At 38.9% G+C, this 22,681-nt stretch overlaps 1 protein-coding gene across 6 annotated transcripts in view; it reads right to left on the bottom strand.

Annotated features, from left to right (window-relative positions):
• The window catches only part of LOC147369943 (uncharacterized), a 172,589-nt gene that overhangs the window by 70,547 nt on the left and 79,361 nt on the right, over positions 1–22,681 (bottom strand). For 2 of the 6 annotated variants that reach the window (XR_015168138.1, XR_015168139.1), the window contains one exon: positions 19,828–19,931. The exons of the other annotated variants lie outside the window; for them this stretch is intronic. The gene's annotated coding sequence lies outside the window, so the exon portion shown is untranslated. Of the gene's footprint in view, positions 1–19,827; positions 19,932–22,681 lie in introns of those variants that run through there. 6 annotated transcript variants of the gene reach the window in all.

Genomic DNA, 22,681 nt, shown 5'->3' with positions numbered 1-22,681 from the left:
CACAGTCATGGAAACAGCACAACTGGGTCAGGAGATGTGGTTACAGCTTGGTAGGTAGCACGTGGGACTGACTCAAGACAGTAAGACCTATGCCAAGCTCCCCTGCGGGCAGACAGCCAGTTCATATTTCTCTTTTAGTCTTCGTTCTCTCTGCTCAAACCCGATGGAAATGAGCCTACAAGGTAAAGGGTTTTGATATCTAAATTTAAATGAGGCTAGAGAAGTTGTATATCTACCTCCGCATGGTCATTCATAATTTTTTTCCAACAAATGCTAAATTCTACATTCACATAGGACTGACACATATATACACGTGCTAACACACTTCTGTAAATATACTATGAATGATTTTCTTATACTGGACCTTTCAAAGGTCCAGATTTATTGCTGACTGCCAAGCCTTCTTGATTTAGGATAAAAACTAATAAATTTTACTTAAGAGTAGAATAAGATTAGAAAAGCCACATTAAGTTTATGACCTTTCACATCTGAGCATATTGTTTAAAATGTTCTAAAAATGATGTACTTGACTGAGAGATGTGCTTCCGGCTTATACGCCAGAACAGATTATGAAAATCAGTGGGAAAACAGAGCTGTGGAATAACCAGTGGAAATATATACACTTGCAATTCTGGGTTTCCTAATTTTAAGCTCTTGGTATCTTGATTTATCAAAAGCAAACTTTGAGCTTCTCCAGTTGAAATATTTCTTAAATTCTAACATAGAAGCATTTACGTATACTCCCCATTGTTCCATTTACTTAGAAAACCGATTGAAAAACAATGATGCTGGATTTCAAATGTCTGAAGGAAATACTGCATGCATGACATCTGTTTTCCCTGGGGATTTGACACACATTTGCTTTAATGTACTGGTGTGTTCTTCAATACCTTAGAAGCTATATGCTAAAAACAAGTGTGTGTTTCAAGTTTTCAAGGAAAGAAAAAAAAAAATCATAAATCCCAAAGCCCTTGTCTCTGAAGAAGAATAATTTAAGCGTTAAGCTTTCACAAAATAAAAAATGCAAATGATCATGTTTCTATATGGCCCAGCTTTTTAAAGATTATGTGTAAATCTTCTATAGACTTCCATGTAAGTCTTCTTCACTACTGAAAAATTACCCAGAGTCAGAAAGAACGGGCCTTTGAAAATCAACGGCTAAAAGAAATAAGATCTTCATTTCAATTTTAGATGTTTGAAGTATTAATCTTCTGGAAAATTACTTGGCCTCCAGAAGCAGTCAATTGCTAAACATTTTTGGTGGATACCCTGGAGTTTTGCCACAAACTGACACATGAAGTTTCAGGCGGAATGCAGAAATCCACCACTGTACACTCTACCAGCTGGCTTGGGACATCTGCATCTATGAAGAAGTCCCCTTAATTAAAAACATATAAAATATCCAAATTACTTCCATGATTCTCACTCAGTATATGTTCAACCAACTTGCAAATTAAGGAATACCCCTGCTCGGCTCACCTGAATTTCAAAAGCTTTTGTAAAGATCCTTCATAGTGAAGGAACACAGTTCCATATGAGAGCTTGAAGAGTAAAGTACACTGCAAGTTGAAGTTCACACATTAAATGGGTAGATGAAATAAAATCTTTTTTTCTTCCACTTTATTTGTCCTTTGCCTAAAACAACCACATCAAATGATCAGATGTTACTCTGCAGCATGGGAACTTGATGGTGCTCTGAAATCAACAGTCTCAAATCATTTCCTAAGTCCAGACAATGATAATAAACATCTCTCGAAGGGTCTAAACCAGACCCATTAGTGAACATAAGCTGCTTCACCTCAGCTAAAAGGAAAACTGTCTCCTCCAGAAATTAAAGGGCAATTGATATCAACATTTGCTTTCTCCTGGCACCATCTTTAGAATCTTGGATTCAGACCTCTGACTCATGTATCCTGGTGCACTTAAATAAAACTGAAAAGACTTTAAAATCCCCCACTCAGTGAGCTGAAGTGTATAAGTGAGTAGATATAATAAATTGCATCCATACACTTAATTTAATTCAATTCACAACTTAAGTTGGAGAATTAGACTTAAGTTTACATTTATTGTAAGTGTCTTTTCCTATTAAAAACGCAGACACCAAGAGAGTCAGGGTGAGTTAGGTACAGAGGTTAGAAGGCTCATACTAAAAAGACTAATAAAAAGTGACTTAAATGTCACCATCTCTCTGCCAAAGTATGTGAGTGTTATTTTCAGTGTGACATGAAAACGCTATCCTTGTTTGTTGGTGTTGAATTCCAAACATAAGTTCTACAGTTTTCAGAAAGAAAGGATATGTATGTACTAAAAAGCTGAAATACTGACATCTTGGAAACCAAAATCTTCTGTTTATCCAAAGGTTAGGGACAGTGTACTCAACCACATACAAAGGCAGAGTACCTACAGAAGCTTTCCAACAGGAATCTTTAGGGTAGAACAGTAACTCAATGCCCACCTTAGCTAGGCATTCAGCAGGCATAGCTGGCTAAGTCTAGCTGACTAAGGCAAGTTACTATTAGCAAAGATCTCCACTGAAGACGAGATTTGGTAGTTTTTACGGTCTATGTCTCTTCTAGCTTGACTATTTTCAAAGCCTAGGAAACTATAAAAATATTAGAGTGCGAGCTCTTTATTGATTTAATGAATAAAACAATACATTGATTAATTGATTGGTAGGGACTGAAAGTATAGATGGGCGGACAGATGAATCTCAAAGACTGTAATTTATCATTTGTTCTCCAGTTTGTGGGTTGCCCACCTGTGGCTCTATGGTAGGGCTATTAGACTCTATGGTAGGGCTAACGGCAACCTCCTCCAAGAGGACTTATGCCATACACTGCACCTCCCAGGACTGAGGCTGCCAGGGTCCCTGTCCCCAAGGAAGGCCACTGCTGACCCATGCCTCCATAGAGTTTGTACATAAATAAGAGACCAAAATGCTTTTCTTCTTATTACAGTATACGGTCTGAAATTGTACCCAGTATATGGAAGACAGCTGAAGGAACCACTCGAGAAATTTTTCTTTAAGAGGCTAAAATGACTCAACAACTCATTTTCCGTGTATCATAGACATTATCATGGAAGGCAAATTGAAGAGATATTCCAAGACACAAAAGATGTCATGACCCTAGGTATTAATTCTTCAGTCAAGAGTTTGCCCTCACGAAACTCTGTTTACATTTTTCACAAAACTAGATTTTGAATCTCTTGGCTGGATATATGTAGTGCATCAGAAAAAGCAACTAGTTCATGATAAGCTAGATTCTCCATACACCAGGATCATCTCCAGTTGTAAATTAAATACCAGTGGAAGTCAAATCAGCAGAGTATAATTTATTAAGCTACTGCTGTGTTAATGCAACTTCCAAAGGTAGCTCATTTACTATCCAGGATTTGATTAGCCCCTAGAAGAACCTGGTTCATTTTATTCAAATAAGACTATTTCAGATCATAAATTCCACAAACTGACCCTCAAAGGAAAAAAAAAATGTGAATTTAAGTATATTGGAAATCTGTAAAATTCTAATGCATTCATTTGCCATCCATATTGACACCTTGCTAGTTGTACCAGGAGTTATAAAACATATAATCCTGCTGGTTTTCAAAGATAAGTAAGGGAATATTATGGGGAGGCATATTTTGCTCAGGGATCCTTACTCCATTATGATACTACCCAATATGTTATGGCAATTGTAATACTTTGTAGACTGGTGGAAAATATATCTAAAAATAACTGTGCCATTTCTGAGCAAAAGCAGAAGTAATTGATGTTTCCTAGAAAAATGATCCCACCTGGCTTTGTAGAAGAGCAGCATGAGCGTTTCAATGACAGGTAGATCCAGAACAGAGCTTTGTCCTCAATATCATTCCAATTCTCTGAAACTCCAAAGCAAGGTTCATAGAGATTCTTTAGAATGCTCCACTTGAAAGCCAGATTACACTATTTAAGTGGCCCATGGAGTTCTGTATTAAAGGCTCCCTGCTGCTCAGGCATTTTTCCCATTATAATATATTGCTGTAGATTTAACACTGTAAATGTTCTATCATTTAACTAATATGGCTCAAAAGGTTGTCATCGGGGACGCTTCTAAATTATTATCAGTGCAAATAAACCTTGCTACAGAAAGAACTGCTTATTTAGCAAAGACATTTCATGGCATATTTGCATAAAAATACTACTGCTGTCTTTCAAGTTCATCTGTAACATTGCTGCTGAGCAGAAGAGCATTAGATGTGTTACAAATACAAGCAACTTTGGCAGCAAGCTAATTTGTAAATGCATATTTTCAAACTTTAAGTGCACTGCTGTGCCCTAACTTATACCCAGCATAACCCATAGATGTTTGTATAATCAGAAAAGAGGGGAAAAAATGCTTATTACTCAGCTTTCCCATTTAACTTACGGGAAATTAGTAACCAATCGTTGGATGTTAGTCCCCCATTACATGTGGCCTGCAAAGCAGGTGAATGAAGCAATTCAAAGCAAGGCAAGGCAGTTTCCAAAGGAGAATGAAATACTAGTCGCCTGGTTAGATTATTTGAAGAGATTTTTTTTTTACCACTCGTCTGAAACCAACCAACAGTGAACGTGAAAGCAGACGTGAGAATAAAGCTATTTACCAAGTATTTTCAAGGCCTCTTGATCTCAGTTGAGTGTCTGTGCTTGTTGGATACTGCAGAACATGCTAATAGCTTAGATTTCAAAATCAGAGAAGGCTAGGTTCAATATTTGTGTTAACGTATGTGCTATGTGATCTTAGACAAGCTGTTTGACCTAAGATTCAACTCCCTCATATCGTTTTAAATGTGCATAATACTCTGATCTTTGTGGTTAAAAGAAGTTAACAGCCTTTTGAATTAGATGAGGCAGACACCTTTACTTAGGTTGTTTAGACAGGGAAAGTAAGGCTCAACGAATTGAAGAGATTAGGAACAGAACAGTTGGATACAAATTCCCAGATTCTGGCTCTTGACTTGGACATATTTCTGTTCCATAAAGTTTCTCAATTTGCCTAATTTTTCACTGGGTAGTCCAACCTCACAAATGTACATATTTTCATTTTTCATTATTTTTCATTTTCATTTTTAATCCAAACAAATCTTTATTTAAAGATATTAAAAAGTGGGGGGAAAAAATCAGACAGTAGTCATGTCAAAAACCTCATACTTGCTATTTTGAAAGTCGGTCCCTGGTTCTCCTAAACTGTTCCTACTTTTTACAGATTCTTCATTTCACTTCTGAACTGAAAACAAACATAAAGCTTCAGCTTCTCTCTGAGATCCAGTCGTGTCCTGTGATACTAGGGAGTACAGGATGAAGGAGGCCATTTGTGAGTTTGTCATCATGGACTGAATGTTAACTGGGCAATGCTGTGGTTGCCACATGTTTGCTATAATTTTTCCCTAATTAACATGTTTATCTCAAAAACAGATGAAAACAATAGTCATAACAAAAATACATGCCTACAAATTAATTTACACATACAATGAAAAAGAGTTTTAAGTTCGAATTCATCCATGTCTTTTGTACAATATACCATATTATATAATTTATGTGTTTATTTCCTTTATTTGCTGCAGAATTTGTAATGACTATTGTCATACTACATCCCCAACACCTGGAAAGAGTGCTTCAGATATAGACATGTATTAAATATTTGTTAAGTTAAATAAACGAATGAATGAGTTACTGAGTGAAGGCATCTCTCAGTATAATACATCCCCCTACCTTTCTGTATACTCGTACTCTGACTTCCCTGGGTCAGGAAGATTCCCTGGAGAAGGAAATGGCAACCCACTCCAGTATTCTTGCCTGGAGAATCCTTCATGGACAAAAGAGCCTGGAGGGCTACAATCCATGACTCACAAAGAGTCAGACACGACTGAAGCGACTGAGCACACACTCTGACTTCCACCCATACCCTAAATGGGGGTATAAATTCCATCTAATGCCAATCCATCTATTTTTGTACTGTATCATCTTTTCTCATCTATTTAAGGTTAGGTTATCATCTGTTTAAGGTACAATTTCCGCTACACCATCAATTTACACTAAATTCTTCCCATACACATACAATTATCCATGATATCTATCAACTTGAAAACTAATACCGTGAACCCATAGCTCCCTCCAGCTCTGTCCTCGTTTGTCTACTTCCTTTACATGAATCTTCCTGAAAAGGAAGTCTCCACTTCCTGATTTCACTTTCCATTATTTCTTGTCATACACCTCTAAAACTGTAATTGTTTTTATTCTTATCAATGGTCTCATGTTGTCAAAGTCAGTGGTCAGTATGGTTTCTTTATCTGACTTTATCTGACTCTTGGGACACCACTTATCCGTTTTCCTCTTCCTTTCTCATTGGTATCTACTTATCTTTTGAAACTTGAATCACTGGAATGTTCTAGGGCATTCGTCAAGGCTCTTTGCTTCCATTTTCTATTAACACTCACCATCTAGGTAATCTCACCCAATACCATTGGCTTTAAATATCATCTATGTGAAATTATTCAAATTTTAATCACTAGCACTAATCTCCCCCTTGACTCCAGAGTCATATATACAGTTCTTATTTAACATGTTTGCCCTGATAGCTGAAAGACCTCTCAAATTTAACTTGCCCAAATGCAAACTCTTGATTCCACTTCAACCCTCAAAACCTACAACTTTTTCCAGTCTTTTTAATTTCAATAAATGGCATGTCCATGATTTCAACCATTTGAATTTACTGTCATATAAAATTTACTGTCATAATAGATTCTCTTTCTTTCATACCCCACATTCAACCCATCAATAAGTCCCAAAAGCTCTACCTTCAACACATATGCCTAACGAACTACTTCTTAATGTTTCTAACTCCCTAGTTGAAATCACTGTCATCTGTCACCTATCTTACTTCTATTCTAAAGCTTCCTAAATGTGTTTCTGTGTTTCTAACCATGCCACTCTAGCAGACTATTCTCCATACAGTATCCAATAATATTTATAAAGCATAAACTGAATCATGTCAAAACTTTGTTAACAGCCATCCATTGGCTTCCCATATCACTCAGAATGAGACCAAAGTCTTATCATAGCATTTGTGAGTTGTTGTGTGTTGGTCACTCAGTTGTGTCCTCCTCTTTGCAACCCCATGGACTGTATCCCACCAGACTCCTCTGTGCATGGAATTCTCCAGGCAAGAATACTGGAGTGGGTTGCCATTCCCTTCTCCACTGTCATTCCCTTTTGCCATTCCCTTACCGACCCAGGAAATGAACCTGGGTCTCCTGCATTGCAGGTGGATTCTTCACCATCTGAGCAACAGCATACATGACTCTAAATCATCTCCTTCTACCCATCCCACAAATTCTCTGATTTCATCACCTATCATTCTTTTACTAATTCTGACCAAGTAAAACTAGACTTCTAGCTACTCCTCAACTATTCCAAGCACCCTTCCCTCATTGCAATTATATTTTCCTCTCCCTAGAAGAGGCTTCCTCAAAATGTTTCTGTGGCTGATCCATCACTTCCTCAAGATCTGTGCTCAAATGCAGCTCTAGCTGTGAAGGCTTCATTGGTCATTCTACTAATATACAAAATAATGCCCAATCCCCTCTCTGTATCCCTAATCCTTCCTTCCTAGGATTCATCATTAACTCCTGTACATTATTTGCTTGTTTTTTTCTACTTTAGAACATAAGCTCCAAGAGAGCAGAAACATTATCTTAAGTGTGTACTGCTATATCCCAGTCTTGGGACAGTTCCTGGTATGGGGTTAACACTCAGGAGACAGCTGTTGAATCAGCTGAATGGCCCCTCCTAATTATGAAAATACAGTGTAAGAAGAAACTGATGTCCAAGGGAAAATTAAAATACTATGACCTTGAACTTCCTGGTGGTACAGTGGGTAACAATCCACTTACCCAATACAGGGGACATGGGGTCAATCCCTGATCCTGGAAGATTCCACATGCTGTGGAACAACAATCCCCTGCACCACTACTAAGCCTGAGCTCCACAGCCTGCGAGACAACTACGGGGCCCGTGTGCAGCCACTGCTGAAGCTCGCACACTCTAGAGCCTGTGCTCCCCAACCAGAGAAGCCACTGCAGTGAGGAGCCTGAATGCTACAACAAAGAGTAGCCCCCATTTGCCGCAACTAGAGAAAGCCCTCATAAAGCAATGAAGACCCAGCACAGCCAAACATCAATTACTTTTAAAAAATACTATGATCTTGGTCTAACTTAAGGAGTCTACTTCTCACTGCTATTCTTTGATATTCAGAGCCCTGGGGATGGGTTCAACCAATCTGAAAAGGGAGACCCTGGGCCTTCAGGGAAGAAAGTTACAAAGACTCATCACCTATTACCCAAATTTGAGGTTAGAAAAACTGTTAAAATAGACTAAGCTGATTCTGTCCATAGTCTCCTGATCCAAAAGAACATGAAGTCACCAAGCAGGAACTCACTAAGAAGGCAAGGGGAGTCTGAGCTAGAGATTCTGATATGAGAGCCTATGAGAGCCAGCAAGGCTGACTCTGGAGTCAGACACTCTAAATTGTTTTATGCTTGATGGGTCAGTGACTGAGAAATTATTATAAAATGGCATTCTAACATTAAGGTCCTAGTACAGTGCACCAGTGATCAATGTCGGGGCTAGCAAAGAGAGGCATGTGGATCATCTTCTGTGGGTTTGTACAAAGCCACACTTCAGCAAAGGAAAATGTGGATTGCGGTTCACTCTCTGCTCTGTATTCAGAAAAATAAAACCCTCCTTTAGGACTGAGTAAATATCAGAGTTCTTAGACGACTTGAGAGAGTGCGGATAGGATGGGGAGTGATGGAGATGTTGATCTAATACAAGCAAGTTCCTGCTACTAATAGCAAATCAAGCCTTCAAAGAATTTTTTAATGAAAAGATACATGACTATATTTGCATATAGGGTTGGTGAAGCAGATCAATTACACAAACATGTCACAAAATATATTCCATGGACTATAAATGGAAGCTACCTAAAAAGAATTTCCATGGCCAAATAAAGTAAGAAAACACATAAATTTTAAAAACTTCCTTTACTGGAGGAAAGAGGAAACAGGATGGAGTGCAGCATTTCCCAAATGTATAGGGTTAGCAAAACCTTCTTTACAAGGGAGATTTCATTAGACTAAAATTCTGGAAGTACACTGGAGGAATGCTGTCAATTTTAAATTGTATAGAATGAAACATATTCTGCAAGAAAGTTTTATTAATGACTTGAGTGAACACTAGTGGGGCCAGTTAGATATGGCACCAGAGTTTGTGTAAAATAATGTAATCAATGAAAAATAGTTTAATTCTATAGACATGGAAAAAATATTTTTAAACACCTAAAGATGGGAAATTTGTAAGGGAATGAGCTACTGCGTGCGGCAGGCATAAAGTATTCAACTCATAAAGTCCCTCACTTCATTTTCGTGGGAACTCTATAAGATGTATAATGTTATCTCTATTTGTTATGTGAAGAAAACAAAACTTGAGCTGTTCAAGTGACATCCTAAAAAATTAATGGCAGGAGGACTCTGACCAGGTCATTCCATTGCCAAAACTCCCACGACTGACAGACTGATTGATTCCTTCCTTTTTCCCAACCATCCTTCCTTCCCTTCTTTCTCTTCATGATACCTCACCAGAACTCAAAATCAATTTTTAAAAAATCAGCAATATCACCACCAAGGTTATGGGAGAGATACTCTGTCTTACAAATCCAAACTATTTTGCAACTTACCTAAAAAAACAGGTCCCATTTCATTTTACAGTGATCCATTCTTTCATAAGGACCACCCTGCACTTCCTATATTCTCCCCAGGCTCTCTTTATTTCAAGGGAGTTAAAAAATTTTTTTCTCTTAAAACAAAAGTTTCATTTAAAAGGAAAATTAACTATTATTTAAGGTGCAGTTTAAATTACCATTTCAAACCATACCCTATTTCTCTACACCCAAGGCACTCTATATAGAATGCAGACTATTTTTAACACGGTCACTTTTTTCCAGTCCATGTTTCAATCACTTATGTGGCAAGCAGGAAAGCAAAAGTGTCATGCAAATGTGCTCAGTTGCCACCTAATACTGGTATTTTGCATTCTTGTTTTAATCCTCCTTTAAAACCAAACCAAGAGTTATTCACATTTGGAAGGTATGATGGATCAAAAACTTATATAAATTCAAACAAATTGCTGGAAAGAAAAGAAGTTAATCTGCTTTTATGCCTTTACATTCTCCCCACTGCCTATAAAATTGATTATGATTTTGCTATTTCATGACCAAATTCTGCCTTAAATACAGCTTCTTTGCCCAAGTTGAGCTCTGAAATACTACTGCTGTGATAAATCCTGACTGTAAGATTTGTCTTAATAATACTTACTTTCTAGCAACTTGAGTAATTTAAGTGTTATGAGGATAAATGATAGTATTGCCAAATTTGTGGATTCGTTCTCTAGTAACTTTCACTTTCTCTTACAGCATCAGTTCAGATTAAGATTGAGATTTTAAATCCATATATATAAATCCATCAACATAAATAAATACATAAATATTCATAAGTAATGAAGAAAATGCAGATGTAAACAATAATGCATACCATTTTTATGTAAGGGGATAGAGTTACTAATCCAACTGTGGTAATCATTTTGCTGTATATAAGTGTATCAAGTCAACATGGCACACACCTTAAAATTATACAATGCTATATGTGAATCAAACTTCAATAAAGCTGGTGAAAAAATGAGATAGCATGCTGCAGTTCTTGGTGAGGGCCCTTTTCGGGTTTATAGACTGTCACCAGCTTGCTAAGTAATCACATGACCTCGTCTCTGTTCTCCAGCAGAAAGCAAGAGCTCCTGGGTCTCTCCCTCTTCTTATAAGGGGACTAATCCCATCATGAAGGCCCTACCCTCATGTTTAATCTAAACCTAATTACCTCCAAAGGCCCTACCTTCTCATATCATCACTTTGGGGGTTAGAGCTTCAACACACAATTTTGGGGTGGGAGAGGACACAAACTTTCAGGCCATAATACTGACCAAGGACAACTTTAGAATATTTGTCAGTGGAGACACAAACATGCATAATCCACAGGCACAATTCCTGCAGTACTGCTGATGCTAATAAAATAGATTTAATTATACTGAGAAATTGTAAAAAAAAATAACACCAAGTGAAAACAGAAAGTAAAAATTATAAATACAGTAGTGATACAACTAACATTAAACATTTTTAAACACTTATAAATTATCCATAATACATATATGTATATAAAATAAAAATGAACTAGAAAGACATATACCAAATTCATGATAGAGGTTTCCCATGGGAACCAGTACAAGACTGATACTGGTGGTTAATAGTAACTAAATATGAAAATTTTTTTTTAATTGTTCATTATGGAAAATACAAAGTAGCTTACTCAGCTACTCTTAGAAGAAATGACTCCCAAGTCCATTCTTTGTATTTTTGAAATATTCTTTGTATTTTTTTGAAATATTTACATTTTAAAGTATTTTTAAAACAATTACATTATCAGAATCTAGCTACTTTGTGCTTTGTAATAAATTACTAACTACACCAGGGTTCAGGAGGCTAAAGGAGGTCATGTTATCTTTATCATGATTACAAATAAATGGGACATACATTTGCAGATAACCAGAACTGTTTCACAGGATTGGTAATTATATATCGAATGTTCCAACGAAATATTTACCCAGTTTGGATGTTGGAAAGACATTTTCAAATATAAAAAACCTGTGAAAATTTATACTATAATATGCTAAGACCACGCTGGTTGGCATTAGTAATGTGTTACATGATTGCATTGATTGCAATATGGATAAAAGTAGTGTAATCACACCCAATACTGAGCAACCTAAGGAAAGATTATAGTGTGACTGGAAGGTGGAAAATGTTGTTTTATTCAAAGACAATGTTGGCATGCATTCTAAAGTAAACCACCAGTGGATTTAGCCACTTGAGTTTCAAAACAAGTTTGAGATTAAGGATAGTTTACAGGAAAGTGTACAGAATAAAGGAGAAAGAAGAGAAGCATGGATTTATGTGACTTAATAATACATCTTTCTAAAAACTCCACCTGAGCTAGTGGTAAATGTTTTGAGCCTATGCTTCTCTAAGCTGCACACTCAAGAGTATCTACTGTCAAAATTTTAGAATTAGGTAATGATGGCCACTGGCATTTTATTGAGATATGTATATGGCAATTCATTACTTATTTGAAGCTTGTATGGCTTCCCTGGTGGCTCAGATGCTAAAGAATCTGCCTGTAATGCAGGAGACCCAGGTTCAATCCCTGGGTCTGGAAGATCCCCTGGAGAAGGGAATGGCAACCCACTCCAGTATTCTTGCCTGGGAAATCCCATGGACAGAAGAGCCTGGCGGGCTACAGTCCACGGGGTCACAGAGTCGGACATGACTCACTGGCTAACGCACATGTGCTAAGAATATGTCCTTGCCAAAACTGAATGCATAGCTCAGGCCCCATCATTTACCTGCTTATTTACCAATTTGCCTCCCTCCTCTAGGTCCTACCCGCTTTCTAGCTCATTGTTCACTCCAACATGGTATCTCTGATAAAAGATATTCTCGTCACATCAGTCTCTACCATGAGCTCACCCTATGGACTTGGGAGTCATTTCTTCTAAGAGTAGCTGAGTAAGAAAAGCAAGACATGGAAAAATATGTAAAGTATTCTTTCATAAAGCAAACAACGGCCCAAAAAAGCTGTGTGTATGGGTACTGTATATATATATTCACACATATTTGAATATGGTTATATAATCAAGGAGAAAGAAAAAGGATACAAAATAAGTGTAAACATGAGTTGGGAAGGAAAGAGGTGATTTAGGAAGGGGGAGAAGATAGAGAGGAGACAGAACAATGAGAGGGAGGACTCAATATAAAAGGAAAAGGAGAAACCAGTATGTACATGCTCACTTCTGCACATACTGAAATACAGTATGTGTGTAATATTTTTAAATAAACACTTGAAAGGCAAAACAATAATTGTAACTTCTCTCACACGCTAGTAAAGTAATGCTCAAAATTCTCCAAGCCAGGCTTCAGCAATACATGAACCGTGAACTTCCAGATGTTCAAGCTGGTTTTAGAAAAGGCAGAGGAACCAGAGATCAAATTGCCAACATCCAATGGAGCATTGGAAAAGCAAGAGAGTTCCAGAAAAACTATTTCTGCTTTATTGACTATGCCAAAGGCTTTGACTGTGTGGATCACAATAAACTGTGGAAAATTCTGAAAGAGATGGGAATACCAGACCACCTGACCTGCCTCTGGAGAAACCTGTATGTAGGTCAGGAAGCAAGAGCTAAAACTTCACATGGAACAATAGACTGGTTCCAAATAGGAAAAGGAGTACGTCAGGGCTGTATATTGTCACCCTGTTTATTTAACTTCTATGCAGAAACGCTGGGCTGGAAGAAGCACAAGCGGGAATCAAGACTGCTGGGAGAAATATCAATAACCTCAGATATGCAGATGGCACCTTCCTTATGGCAGAAAATGAAGAAGAACTAAAGAGCCTCTTGATGAAAGTGAAAGAGGAGAGTGAAAAAGTTGGCTTAAAGTTCAACATTCATAAAACTAAGACCATGGCATCTGGTCCCATCACTCCATGGCAAACAGATGGGGGAAAAGTGGAAACAGTGGCTGACTTAATTTTGGGGGCCCCAAAATCACTGCAGATGGTCATTGCAGCCATGAAATTAAAACACTCCTTGGAAGGAAAGTTATGACCAAACTAGAGAGCATATTAAAAAGCAGAGACATTACTTTGTCCACAAAGGTCCCTCTAGTCAAGGCTATGGTTTTTCCAGTAGTCATGTACTGATGTGAGAGTTGGACTATAAAGAAAGCTGAGCACCAAAGAATTGATGCTTTTGAACTGTGGTGTTGGAGAAGACTCTTGAGAGTCCCTTGGACTGCAAGGAGATCAAACCAGTCTATCCTAAAGGAAATCAGTCTGGAATATTCATTGGAAGGACTGATGTTGAAGCTGAAACTCCAATACTTTGGCCACCTGATGCGAAGAGCTGACTCATTTGAAAAGACCCTGATGCTGGGAAAGATTGAAGGCAGGAGGAGAAGGGGACAACAGAGGATGAGATGGTTGGATGGCATCACCAACTCAAGGCACATGAGTTTGGGTGAACTCTAGGAGTTGGTGATGGACAGAGGCCTGGCGTGCTGCGGTTCATGGGGTCGCAAAGAGTCGGACACGACTGAGCAACTGAACTGAACTGAATATCTTTGGGGAGAAGCCAAAACTCTGGTATAAAACGAAGTCTTTCCAATCACTAAGTTTGTATTTCACAATCGCACCAGCCTATGTACCAGCTGCTTCATTGTCCCCACACCACAGCATCCGAACGCTCCCTTTCTACTTTTACACAACCAGTGTGCATCTGGAATGCCCTTTCCTCCTTTCTCCCCAGAGAATGCCTATCTCCCTTCAAGATCCAGTTTAAATGTCCCTTGTGAAGCCTTTTTTTTTTAATTATTGATTTATAATTTTGTGTTAGTTTCTGTGGTAGACAATCGGTTATATATACATGCTGCTGCTGAGTCACTTCAGTCATGTCCGACTCTGTGCGACCGCATAGACAGCAGCCCACCAGGCTCCCCCGTCCCTGGGATTCTCCAGGCAAGAACACTGGAGTGGCTTGCCATTTCCTTCTCCAATGCATGAAAGTGAAAAGTGAAAGTGACGTCGCTCAGTCGTGTCCAACCCTCAGTGACCCCATGGACTGCAGTCTACCAGGCTCCTCCGTCCGTGGGATTTTCCAGGCAAGAGTACTGGAGTGGGGTGCCATTGTCTTCTCCATATATATACATATGTCCTCTCTTTTTTAGATTCTTTCCCAATATAGACCATTAAAGAGTATTGAGTAGAGTTCCCTATGGTATACAGTCGGTCCTTATTAGCTATCTCTTTTATATATAGTAGTGTATATATGTTAGTCTCAGTCTCCCAATTTATCCCTTCCTTCCCTTATCCCCAGGTAACCATAAATTTGTTTTCTACATCTGTTACTCTATTTCCATTTTGTAGATAAGTCTTTATACCCTTTGACTAGATTCTGCATGTAAGCGATGTCATACAATATTTTCTGACTTACTTCACTGGGTATGACAATCTCTGGGTCCATTCATGTTGTTGCAAATGGGAAGACTGTCTTAAATTCAAATACTCTGTGTTCTGGGCCCCCTTACATCTCTACAGATCCCTCTACTATGATGTTAAATTATATTGTGATTACTTGGGGACATATTTTAACAGATGATTCTCTCACTAGATGATTAGTTCCATAAGGAAAAGTACCATATGCAACATTTTTGTACATCAGGCACCTAGGATAATCCCAGTATTTAGGAGATGGTAAGGATTTTTTGGTTGAATGAATTTACTTATTGGTTTCTATGTGATTCTACATTTCTTAAATGATGTGCAATATTGTTTGCCTATTGTGTGCCAAGTTTAAGCATTTAAATCTCCATAAACAAATTAGCTTTATTCTGGTTAACAGCCATGTTTTACACATATCTCACAGTTGCTTGTGTAACAGGTATTAGGGAGGGATCCCTTCTAAATTTTGGAGGAGACCTGCCGTAAACTAAGAACAAAACAATAGGTAGCATGTTCCCCCATCTAAAATGAGGTGCTATCTCTCCTATACAAGACCTGAAAGGAAGTGGACTACAACCACTTGGTAACTTAGCTACCCTCAAGGTCTCAACGAGGTGAAATTGAGGGTGACTGAAAGAAAGGAAAGAACTTCTCTGGAGAAAGTCGCTGGGGGCTGCCACAATATTCCATCTCCCTCACCCATGAGAGAGGCTTTGAGAGCCCCTCTCAGACAGGTTGCTGTTTATTCCTTAAAGTTGGGAGGACAGAGAAGACAAGTGCTCGGTCCACTTTTGGAAAAGGTCAGGCAAAAGACAGTAGCACCAGAACGGTCTCCTCCGCAGCAGAGCGAAGAGACCAGCTGTACTTGGAGCCAGCAGCATTCCTGATGACAAGGTAGAGTTCTGTGGTTCTTCTAACCCAAGGTGGGGGTATAGATGGAAGCTGGCGAAGGGGCTCTTTTGGAAGGAGTTTTCTAGGAATGCAGGAGACCCGGATTCGATCCCTGGGTCGGGAAGATTCCTGGAGAAGGAGATGGCAACCCACTCCAGTATTCTTGCCTGGAAAATCCCACGGACGGAGGAGCCTGGCAGGCTACAGTCCATGGGGTCGCAAAGAGTCAGACACGACTGAGCAACTTCACTTTCTCTTCTTTCTTTCTTTCTAGGGATGAGGTAACCTGAGCATCGAGAAACTGTGAAAGTATTAGTTGCTCAGTCGCCTCCAACTCTGCAACCCCATGGACTATAGCCCACCAGGCGCCTCTGTCCATGGGATTCTCCAGGCAAGGATACTGCAGTGGGTTGCCATCTCCTACTCCAGGGATCTTGCCGACCCAGGGATCCAACCTAAGTCTCCTGCATTGCAGGTGGATTCTTGACTGACTGAGCCACCAGGGAAGCCACCATAGAGAAGCTACAGGGTCTGAATTGATGTTAAAGTTGAGGAGCAGTTAAAGCATTTGAGCAGAAGAGAGGTGATTGGATGGCTCTAGTGAGAGAGCCTCTGAGGAGCTCACAAGAGTGTCCACAGGTCAGCCATATTCACACCACAAGGCAAGCCTGATGTTGTTGCCCCACACATGGCCCACCTTGCTCCCTCCCGCCCCAACAAGCAAGGGCGAAACTCCAGAGCTGGTGGAGGATGGCAGGATGGCAGCAGGACCACAATGGGGATGAGAGGCGCTTGGAACTTTACATGAAACTGGGAGTTCATTACTGAAATAGGCTTGTTATTGTGACTATATATGACTAGAGTACTTCCTTTACTGTACAAAAATGAATGAAAAAACTATGGAACTCACGTGAGATTTCAACCCAAGGTGGGGAAAGAGCTAATCCATAGGCAAGTCTGAATTTAACATGTTCTACTTGCTCAAACTGCTGATGCATGTTACTTTACACAACAGGAATGGAATGAAAAATATGAATTAATTTGTATACATTTATTGCCACTAGCTAGGGGGGAAAAAAACCTCAAATGCATGCTTGGCTCAGAGAGAAATACTGGATCATTGTTATTTTGAAGGCCAACATTAGAGTAAATTGCCTAATTCATATCATATATATATATATATATATATTCATGATTGAAACTTGCAATTAAATCACTGTAGCAATTCTAACACCAAAAAAAAAAATGTTATCTTCATAAAGAATTTTAAATGTTCACACAATATAAGATACTCTCATAGTCCAATAGAGTAATTAAGAGAATACTACTTTTAGAAACTTTTTTATGCTATATTAATTTACTGCATGTCAGGTATGGCAGTAGGCACTGGGGAAATAAAGATGAAGATAACACATCCTTATTACCAAGAACTTCACAGCCAAGAAGGAAGACAAACACACAGACAAAAAGTGCCAGCCACTGGGTTAGTGTCTGGCCACATTACATCTAGACTATTGTCAGATCACATCTAGACTATTATAGTGTCACCAAACTGTGCTTCCTGCCTCTAGACTCACGGCTCTCAAGCCCATTTACATTAACTTCTAAAATAAATCAAATGTGCCTACAGCATACACTTGTATTGAATGTCTACTAGCTTCCAGTAAACTTCAATTTTCAGTTCAAGTGCCTGAATCTGGGATGGTGTTTACGATCTGCCCCCTAACTACTTCTCCAGTCTCCCTTCTAAACACTCCCCTTTTGTAAGCTTTATACTCCCGTGCCTCAAACCACACATACTGTTTCACACCTCTGCACCTTGGCCCATGCTATCCCTTCTCCCGGAAGTTCCTTCCCTATCTGGTGTGCTCAATCATGTTTGACTCTTTGCAACCTCATGGACTGTAGCCCACCAGGATCCTGGGTCCATGGGGTTTCCCAGGCAAGAACACTGGAGTGGATTTCTACTTCCATCCTATAAGGCAGCAGTCCCCAACTTTTTTGGCACCAGGGAGCACTTTGGTAAAAGACAGTTTTTCCACAGACTAGGGTAGCGTGGATGGTTTGGGGATGATTCAGGCACACTACATTTACTGAGGACTTCCCAGGTGGCTGCTGCTTCTGCTGCTAAGTCACTTCAGTCGTGTCTCACTCTATGCGACCCCATAGACGGCAGCCCACTAGGCTCCCCTGTCCCTGGGATTCTCTAGGAAAGAACACTGGAGTGGGTTGCCATTTCCTTCTCCAATGCATGAAAGTGAAAAGTGAAAGGGAAGTCGCTCAGTCGTGTCCGACTCCTAGCGACCCCATGGACTGCAGCCTACCAGGCGGCACTAGTGGTAAAAACCCACCTGCCAATGCAGGAGACATAAGAGACATGGGTTCAGTCCCTGGATTGGAAATATCCCCTGGAGGACTGACTGACTGACATGACTTGGAAGTGAAAGTGAAGTTGCTCAGTCATGCCCGACTCTTTGCGACCCTATGGACAGTAGCCTGCACCAAGCTCCTCCGTCCATTGGATTTTCCAGGCAAGAGTACTGGAATGGGTTGCCATTTCCTTCTCCAGGGAATTTTCCCGACCCAGGGATTGAACCCAGGTCTCCCGCATTGTAGACAGACGCTTTACCGTCTGAGCCACCAGGGAAGTCCGACGTGACTTAGCATGCACATTTATTGTGTACTTTTATTTCTATTATTGTTACATCAGCTTCTCCTTAGATCATCAGGCACTGGATCCCGGAGGTTGGGGACCCCTGCTATAAGGACTTGGGAATTAGAAGAAACAATTAGCTCCCACTACTGAGAAATTAAACAAGAAATCCCTGCAGCCGGGAACAATGTTCTTCTGAACTCTGCTCAAGCTCTACATGCCGTTTGTTTTTTCATATGGCTACCATGTTCCTCTAGCTTTCCCTAAGGCACGCTCATGTTTGGAGAACCTGCAATAAAAAGATTAGATAAACAATAACAATGGCTGCTTTTCACTTATTGGAAATTCACACAATTTATATAAATGTATAAATGTCAGGAAGAATTATTAACCAGACACACTCCCCCACCACACACACACAATTCCTTGGTATCTTTCTTTTCTTCCTTGATCACATTTTTTAAAAACAAAAAGACTTGAACATGTCCTCCTAATTTTATTATTCCTGAATAGTAAATAATAATAAATTGTTCCTGAGTAATAATAGCTGCATGGGAAATATATATTTATCTTTAATTTATATATTTTGGCCATCCCACATGCATACAGAATCTTAGTTCCCAGACCAAAGACTGAACCCACGCCCCCGAAAGTAGAAGCATAGTCTTAACCACTGGAGTGCCAAGGAAGTCCCATGAATGGGAAATACTTACATTAATTTTTCCATAGCACCATGATTCACATCTTCATTTTAACATCCATAATTGCGATTAATGGTTCCTCATCTCTACCACTATCACTATCAGGAGTAGTAGAACATTTTTAGGGTCTTCTTATCCCAGAGATCAACTTAAGTTGGTTTATAGATTATGCACCTTGGTTTTTACAGTTCACATATACAAACAAGAAATCTAGTCCATTTAGACACAGATCACTACCTTGGCTCTGCATATCCCAAGAGGCAAATTACTAAGTAACCTATTCCAAGCTAACTGAGGCCTAACAACAGTTTCCAATCATTGATTTGTTCAACAAATACTTAGCGAGCTGCTACTGAGGGTCAAGTACTAAAACTACACTTTATAAATACTAATATACAAAGAACACGCATTACCTTCAGGGAGTTCCACAGTGAATCCACAGATAGTGACAGATACCTGAGGAAGGTGTATGTTGGAAGATTCTGAAGGAACCGAGGATACGTCTAGGAAGCCTCCTGGAAGAGGTTGTGTTTTAAGTTTTGAAGGATGAATAGGAATTAGGCCAAATAATGCAGAAGAGAAGTCTAAGCAGCAAGAACCACAGATATTAATGCATGAACTCATGAGCCTGATGGTGCATTAAGAAGCTTCATGCTTTTAATGTAACTGGAGCCTGGTGTGCAGGAGGATGGAGAATAGAGATGAAGCTGAACGAGCAGGCAGGCCTCGATGGTCAACAGCCTCTTGGGCCATGTTTGGATTTTCCCTGAAACTGATGAGGAGTCACTTCAGAAATTTTACCAGGCGAGTGGCTAGATCAAATCGGTATTTTTTAAAAATCATTCTGGTTGAAGTGTGAAGGACAAAGAAGAACCAGTGGCAGTTGCTGCAGTAACTCACGTGAGATAGGGAATCCTGAGAATGAACTGTTGGAGATGGAAGACGCTGAAGTCAGTTGGGGGTGAGCTGAGATAGCTACTAGAAGATTAACTAGAACAGACACTTTCTGATTTCTATAATTGTGTAGTGTGCCCTTCTAACTAACCCTAGTTTCAGTCTAAACTGCATGCTTTCTGTGCAAGTAGTGCACTAACCAGTCTACTGTACGCCTGCTAACTCCAGACTGTTGTGTAGTTTTATAATAATATACCTGGATGATAGAGTTTGTATTATACCTGAGTTACCCACACTGCAAAAGTCTGTTTTTGGAATTTCAGACACTTTTGATTTAGCCTTAAATCAGGAAAGAAAAACTCTATCCTCAGTGTCTTGCTTCCTGGGAAAAAAAAAATATCATGGAAATCTTGCTCCATGGCTATCTCTTAGCCAGAGCTTCATGGCATAACCAGGTAAGTAGAAAAGATACCCAGAAGTGAAGAACTCTAGTTTTTGGTGTTTTGGTTTGGTTTGCCAATGAACAGAAAATTAACAAGCAACTACACTGCTTTGAAAATTTTATCATAAAGTCTTTTGCCATGATTTCTTAAAAGAAAACTGTTTTTGATAAATGCATTTTTGGATTATTCATCCTCCAGTAATTCCATCACATATGTCAAAGAGTTACTATATATGTGTCTAGAAACAAGGATAAAAGATCTAAGCAAGAAATATTCAAATATAATTTGGTTTAAAAACAACAAAAAACAAAGGCATTAACTTTTTAAATATGAAAGAATTACTGTCTCCGATTCCATCTTAAAGGCGAATGACCCAAAAAAATTAATGAATGTGAGTGCCAAATATCCTAAATAATGAGCTCTAATAACTAAACAAGTATGTTGGGATTTTTATTTAATGATCCAACTGTCACTATGCAATGTTTTCTTATTTGAATAGATGCATGAAGTTCCGCAATTCAGATACTTCACAAATTCCAATTTCCAAATTAATTTTGAAAACTTTGAAATGCTTTAAATGTGATTAACTCCAAACTTGTGATTCCATACTCCTCCCCAAAAAAGGGAATACTTCAGAAACCTTGATTTAACAGGCAAACTTAAAATGATAAGATTTTTAAAGTCTGAGATTCTACTCAGACTAGTAAGAATCAAACTAAAAAAGCTATACTCCCGCATTACAGGCAGATTCTTTACCAGCTGAGCCACCAGGGAAGCCGATGCTAACCACTAGTTCATTAAAAAATGTTATTTTAATTTCTAAACATGCATTATGCAAAAAATAAAGAATATTTATGGTTATTTCAACTGGTATACTAGAAAAACGCTGAGTGAAGTATTGCTTTCTGTTCATGAAACTCCAAAATGTAGATGAATTTTATTATCTTCATAAAATCACCTTATATAAAAGGCCAATATGAAGTAACTCAAGAAATCAGCACATTTTCTACCCCTTGATAGTAGTGACTAGAAATAGAATTCTTGAAAAAAAATTAAGTAACATAAAACTGGCTTCTTAGTTAGCAACTCTGGAGTTTCCCAGTCTGTTATGTGGTTGGACTATTGCTGGTTTGTCTGGGTAGGGCTGACCACCCATCTAGCACTCAATCCACATGCTCAGTCTTGTGGGCGTCTTTCTGTTCTCCTGTTTTTAAAGCCATGTTTGAGTTTTCACTGACCTCCTGTTATGATGACCTTTGAAGCAAAAACATTATTACTCCCCCCGTGCTCTTATGTGTGATGTTGTAAATGTGAATTAAGTATTGGGCAGACGGGTTTTTTAAAAAGGCTAGAAATCCATGTAGGAGGCCAAACCAGTAGGGGAAAAATGCAAAAATCTAAATTGCAAACTTCTGAGAACTTCCCAGGACCATCACATCATTTCCACACATTTTGAAAAGAATGTAGTAAGACATTTTACAAAACAGAGACAGATACAAATAATAGCGGAAAGACAGAGAAATGTAATTCATTTGTTGAAGACCTAAAAAAGATAGTATATTTTATACACAGTTAAAACAATGCCTGGATGTATTCAAAGTGGCACTAAATAGGTTCACAGGGCAACTAGCGTTTAGTCCCTATGTATGTACAAATGACATAGAAAGACCTCAGAAACAGTCTCTTCCCGTAGAGAAGAGAACCAACTGGGACTTCTGCTCTACCACCACTATATGCCCTTCAATCCAAGGAGTACTGATCTTAACTATTTTTTTGAACACCATTTTTTTTGAACAGTGTTTCATAACTTTAAGAAAATTTTTAAAAGTACTAATCATCTCTGGTACTCTGAAAGATAAATTTACAAGTTACAAAAAGATTGGAGCGTAGATCCCCTTTCTCCTGGGCATCCCTGGTGGCTCAGATGG

The sequence above is a fragment of the Bos grunniens genome, chromosome 7, assembly GCF_055505025.1.
Source record: "Bos grunniens cultivar Pamir isolate PY7600 chromosome 7, Bosgru_T2T1.0, whole genome shotgun sequence".
Classification (NCBI taxonomy): domain Eukaryota; kingdom Metazoa; phylum Chordata; class Mammalia; order Artiodactyla; family Bovidae; genus Bos; species Bos grunniens.
Note: the sequence above shows the minus strand (reverse complement) of the source record. Positions and strands in the feature narration are given on the sequence as shown.